The following is a 7,117-nucleotide window of genomic DNA, read 5'->3' on the forward strand; positions in this document are numbered from 1 at the left end:
GTAGGATAATAATGTCATAAACCCTCCCTCTTTTTATCTCTAAATTTTTTATAGGCAACTGTCAAATCCCGGCCCTGGCAGAACCACTTCTCGGGCCCGCTCCACCACCGTAGCACGATATTGTCCACTTTGGGCCCCGACTACGCCCTCACGGTTTTGTTATAAATATGTATTCTATTTTCTGGGAAATTATACAGGTTTTCCAGCAAGGGGTTAGAGCTTTTGATATCGAAATGATTTTGAAAAACTTTATTTTTGCCCACTCACGTTTTTTGTTTTACGCCCCTCCAGGTTCTTGTAACAAAGTTTCTTTATTGATGAGGACTCGTGGCATATCTCAGTTCAGGTGGCTACTTCTGAGGGTATGATATTTACCCACACTACTGTACTTTACTTATGCTCTAACAACGCGTGTGAAATGGGTCCATACCCACTGACAGCGCACTCTGATATTTAGGCACCTTCAGGTTTAAATTTATTCGCATTTTCCATATCATCACTTTATGGTTTCGTCACATTCCAGGTGTCAGCTAGCACAGCTCAATTTGGAGTCCTAGTGGACATTCCGGGTCGGAGTGTGTCAGTCCCGACGCGTGGGCGGCGTGTGTTGCCGTGCCTTGGCCGGCGCGTGACGGCCAGCATGCCTCTGCTTCGGTTGGGGTGTGTCACAACTCTCTCTCTCTCTCTCTCTCTCTCTAAATTTGTAACAACATTAGGAGGTTGTAATTCATTTTTATCTTAAAGTAGTTACATGTAAGTGTTGACGTCTTAACACTGGACTACTACAAAATTATCTATAACTGACGGTTCAAAAACCGACAAAAAACATATGTTACTGTCGGATTTTAAGCAAAATCCGACAGAAATTGTATGCAGTGGGGGATATAATAAGCGACAGAATTGCCCGCGTCAGGAAATAAATTTTCCGACAGAAAATACTCTGAAACCGACATAATTTGTGTCAGATATAACCGATAGAGAATAAATTAATAATGAATAAATAATAGCATTTTCTATCGGATAAAACCGACAAAAAAATATAAAAACCGACAGATCTTGTGTCGGTTATAAAACCGACAGGGAATATATTAATAATAAATCAAACCATCTCTGTCGGCTAAAACCAACAGAAAATAGATTAATAATTAAAAAAATATAAAAAGGACATGACAGCATTCACTGCACTTTTTGCAATTTTCATATTCGTACCATCATTCTCCCTCTTCCTTTCCCTGTTTTCTCCATCCACATCCGACGAGCTTCAACCTCTCTTAAACTTCAAGCAATCCCTTGAAACCTCAAACCCAAGTCTTTTCACTACTTGGGCTCCACCCAATTGGGTCTGCAACTTCACAGGGATCGTCTGCGACTCCGATGGCTTCGTCTCCGAAATCATCCTCTCCCAGCACAACCTTTCTGGGTTTCTTCCATTGCATGCAATCTGCTCGCTTCCATCGTTAAAAAGGCTTTCTTTGGGCTCCAATGGATTGTACGGAAGCCTCAAGGATGACCTGAAAAACTGCTCGAGTTTGGAGCAGTTGGATTTGGGTAAAAATACGTTTTTTGGAACTTCCAAACTTGTCTTCTTTGACAAAATTAACCCTCCTGAGTCTCAATGGCAGTGGATTTTCCAGGAAATTTCCATGGAAATCGCTGTAATTTTGTTGTGATTTTGTGACTAGTTGATGAAAAAATATAAAAAAAAAATGAAACAAATCAGAGTAGCCAAGAAATGGCCAAATGAACTGAGGAAACAACATCGAAGAAAAGGTTTCATAAAATGGAGGTTAATACATACACATTTCTCTATATTTTAAATGAAGAAAAAAAAACACTCGCACCTCATATTTTTCAGTTTGTTCCTTCCATGTATATGCATCCCAGAGATCAACGCCCATATCTCCCCAGTACATATCCACTTTAAGTCGGCATGCATTTTCATAGCTTCAGCTTGCTTCTAGAATTGTTCATCCATGGTGATTGAAGCGAGAAGGAGAAGGGAGAAGAGACGGAGAAGGAAATGAGGAGAGAAGAAAAGGGGGAAGGAGGGGGGAAGGGAGAAGGCACTGGCGCAAGGAAGAGATGTGGTGTTTTATTTTGGAAAATTTTCATTACTGTCGGTTTTAATCGACAGAAACAATTTTAAATAAAACCGATAAAAACATTTTTAAATAAAAACCGACAGAAATTTTTTTTTAAATAAAAACAGACAAAAGATTTTCATTATGGCGGCAAAAATCCCTCCAAAATTCCCTCCCAAAATTTTAAATTCCCTCCAAAATTTTGGTACGATTTTAAAAAATAAAATAATAATTGTTTGGTTTAATAAATAAATAAATAATATGTATTTAAATAGAATAGGTTTTTAAAAATTAAATAAATAATTGTTTGGTTTAATAGATAATAACCAATGTAAAATATGCAATAAAGAAACAAAATGATAATGGGAAAGTTTATTTAAACCCATGCAATCTCTTTTTATACCCAACTTACTCTTTACACCCCTTTGATTTTTAACTAAACTATTAATATCTCTTTAAACTCAAATTTAATACCTAATATACCCCCATAAACCCAATTCAATATGTAGATTTATTTTTACACCCAATTCAAAAGATCCTAAAGTTCTTCCTACACCAGTCAGCGCCAATTTTGTTAGTCCTGTCATAGGGAAAGCCATGAGTGACATGAAGGAAGTAGTTATCAATGGTATTACTGTGAAGTTCAAATTTTGCGACACCTGCATGCTTTACAGACCTTCTCGTTGTTCTCACTGTTCCATATGCAATAACTGCGTGAAGCAATTCGACCATCACTGCCCTTGGGTTGGCCAATGTATTGGATTGGTAAGGGACATACTTTCAATACCTAAACCCTGGTGCTTTTCTATTTATATTTCCTTAATTTTGTGGAGGTGCTTAGTTTGAATGGATGATTAATTTGTATTTGATTATATTTAATTTCCTTAATTATAGGTCCCAAGATTTAAGCGGGAGTCTTCGAACAGAGAGCATAGAGAGATACGTTAGCCATAATGAATGTAGGATAAACAAAAAATGATCGTAGGGTTTAATTATAGTGTTTGGGTTTATTGATAAATTTGAGCTTTATTATTAATTTTATTTTGTACTTAATAGTAATTATGCAATAGGGTAAAATAGACAATTAATATTCAAAATTTTAAGTTGGGTGTAAAAAGAGGTTGCAAGGGTTTAAATAAAATTTCCCAATGATAATTGTACAATGAAAATGTCATCACACAAACTAAATCTTGTGTAATCAATACTTGAAAAACATAAATAAAAATTTAGCACAAATTTAGCACAAATTACTTTTCCCACTTAAAAATTTAGGCAAATTTAACGGAGATATGCATTTTACGAAACTTTTTTTAACGATCTAACCGTCAAAATTATTTGTACACACTCCGAAATTGCATACGTAAAAAATCATAAAAAAAAAAAATATTCAGAGATTGCGTAACGAAACAAAAGTTTTCGACGGTTATAAACGAAAAATCAAAATTTAACGGTTATTTTAACTCCGATTTTGATGATTTTTTTACAGCTACACTCCTTGACCCTATAAGAATGCATTGAATGAATTTGATTTTCAATTTAAAATATTTACACAAGTAGATACCACAAAATCTTATTTTATACTTGATGGGAAAGTATAACATTAACTCTAAGTGTTTGTTTAATCTACCATTTTGACTCGATATGCATTCTACGAAACATTTTTTTCAATGATCCAACCGTCAAAATTTATTTGTACACACTCCGAGATTGCATACGTAAAAAATCGTAAAAAAAAAACATTAAGAGATTGCGCAATGGAACAAAAGTTTTCGACGGTTATAAAAGAAAATTCACAATTTAACGGTTATTTTAGTCCGATTTTAATGTTTTTTTTACAACTACACTCCTCGAACCTATAAGAATGTAGTGAATAAATTTGATCTTCAATTTAAAATATTTACACTAATGGATACCACAAAATCTTAGTTTATACTTAATGGAAGTATAACATTAACTAGAGTGTTTGTTTAATCTACTGTTTTAATGCGATACGCATTCTACGAAGCATTTTTCAACGATCAAACCGTTAAACTTATTTGTAAACACTCCGAGATCACATACGTAAAAAATCACAAAAAACAAACATTAAGAGATTAGGTAACATAACAAAAGTTTTCGACGTTTATAAACGAAAAATCACAATTTAACGGTTACTTTAGCTCCGATATTAATGATTTTTTACAGCTACACTCATCGACCCTATAAGAATGCAATTAATAAATTTGATCTTCAATTTAAAATTTACACTAGTGGACACCACAAAATCTTATTTTATACTTAATGGAAGTATAACATTAAGTCTTAAGTGTTTATTTAATCTACCGTTTTGACATGATACACATTCTACGAAACTTTTTTCAATGATCTAACCGTCAAATTTGTTTGTACATACTCCAGGATCACATACGTAAAAAATCACAAAAAACAAACATTCAGAGATTAGGTAACAAAACAAAAGTTATCGACGGTTATAAACGAAAAATCAAAATTTAACGATTATTTTTGCTCTGATTTTGATGATTTTTTACAGCTACACTCCTTAACCCTATAAGAATGCATTGAATGAATTCGATCTTCAATTTAAAATACTTACACTAGTGGATATCACAAAATCTTATTTTATACTTGATGGGAAAATATAACATTAACTCTAAGTGTTTGTTTAATCTACAGTTTTGATGCAATATGCATTCTATGAAACTTTTTTCAACGATCCAACCGTCAAACATATTTTTACATACTCCGAGATTGTATACGTAAAAAATTGTAAAAACAAACATTCAGAGATTAAGTAACGAAACAAAAAAATTTGATGGTTATAAACAAAAAATCGCAATTTAACTGTTATTTTAGCTCCGATTTTGATGATTTTTTTACAGCTACACTCCTCAACCCTAAAAGAATGCATTGAACGAATTCGATCTTCAATTTAAAATATTTACACTAGTGGATAATTTTTTATACTTAATGGAAGTATAATATTAACTCTTAAGTATTTGTTAAATCTATCAATTTGATAGGATATGCATTCTAGGAAACTAGTTTCAACGATCCAACCATCAAATATGTTTGTATATACTCTGAGATAGCATGTGTAAAAAATCGCAAAAAAAAAAAAAAACATTCAGAGATTAGGTAACGGGACCGTGAGTGAAAAAAACAAAAAATTTAAACCTTTTGTTTATTTATTTATTTATTTTTAATCAATGTAACATTTTAAAATAATAAAATAGTCAATTTCTGTCGGTTATAATCGTCACCATTAACTTAGAAACCGCCAGAATATGTTAAAAATATTAAAAAAAAAAGAATTAAAAAAAAACTGAGGGTTATAATAATTTTATGGCGGTTAAATCCGCCAGTAATTTATGTCGTATATATCCGACAGAAAGTAACTTTAATCCGACAGTAAATAAATTATGTGTCGGATATCTTTTATCCGTCAGAATGGCTTATTAACCGCCAGGATCGTCCGACATCTAAAGCTAATATTGTAATAGTAGAAAAAATGTTCAAACTAGACTAGCGTCCAAGGATCTAGACATGTTCTATTTCATATACTGAACGATGCATACAATAGCCTAAATTACCACATAACCCATTGACATAAGCACACGGTTTCGAGTTAGAAGGGAGAAGTTGTGAGTGCTCAAAGCAATATAGCATTTTGGTCCTTTTGTAAAATGTTGTAAAAAGGAGAGAAATATAAAGAATTCTCAAAAAATACTAAGGTCATCTCCAACCGAATTGGCCATCTTTAGCTCTCGTCCAGATTATAGTCTTGCAAAAAATTATTTTTTAATGAACACTGTTAGACCATATTTATATATCATCTCCAACTGAATGGGGCTATTTTTTAGTCCCCTCAATAATTTATTATTTTTTAAGTTCTTTAACTTTATTGGTTAATTGAATTAATTAAACTACCATATTTATAAATGAGTAACTCTTTATATTTCTTATCTTTATTTATGTAATCTTTCTAATTTTTCGGAATGCTATGTTTGTTTTGCTTAAAAAAAAAAGGATAGGAGTTTAAAGAATCCGAAAAATTGAAATAAAATGAGGTAAGATACTATGAAAGGGTGATAAAGATGTGAGAAATGACTTGGATATTTATAGGGAAAAAAATTAGAATTTTTTTTTATAAATTTCGTCTTAAAAAAAAAATCTCAAATCTAATGGCTAGATGACGTCAGCTAGCATCTGCGTTGCTGACAGCTAGACCCAGCTTTCGGGCTGGCTGACTAGCTTCAAATGCCTAGCTTGATGACCATGGGCTAGAGTTTGGCCCAATGGGTCTCCTTTTTTCTTTGGCTTGGACCTCCATTGAAGATGGTTTTTTCTTCATTTTGGGCTATAAAAGAGCCTATAGCCCTATAACATTTTAGACCCAGAGCCATGTAGAGGGTGATCAAAACCTAACTTGGACCGCAACACAACTACATGAAACAACTTTTCTAGTGGCTTTTTATTCAAAATAGTTTTTGATATTGTCCACTGTCAATTATTTTGGTCATTCTGTGAAAAACTCAGTTATATTGAAGTTCACTTGTGAAACAACTTTTCTAGTGGCTTTTTATTCAAAATAGTTTTTGATATTGTCCACTGTCAATTATTTTGGTCATTCTATGAAAAACTTAGTTATATTGAAGTTCACCAATTCAAGTGGGGAGTTGATTTGACAAAAATACCTTCAATTTAATGAATTTTTTTTACAGAATGACCAAAGTGATTGACGATGAACAATCTCAAAACCCAAATTGAGAAGTTATGAAATTTCAGGACAATTTTGGTTAAAACCTCATTTCTAGGGGTGATGACCAAACACAAACAATTAAACAAAATTTACAGTAAATGTAGGTAGCAGCGAGTGCATGCAGGAGCACATGGCAGGTCAACTAAGAATGGATCACTTATTGCAAATGGGAACGTGTTAGTTTCCTTCGTCGACCTCAATCTCACAGCTAGTGGCCACTTATCTTTCCGTGGCAAATTTTTTTTGGGGTAATTTGTGTTGGTATATGGTTTTGCCC

Source organism: Malus domestica, chromosome 03, assembly GCF_042453785.1.
Source record: "Malus domestica chromosome 03, GDT2T_hap1".
In the NCBI taxonomy this organism is placed as follows: Eukaryota; Viridiplantae; Streptophyta; class Magnoliopsida; order Rosales; family Rosaceae; genus Malus; species Malus domestica.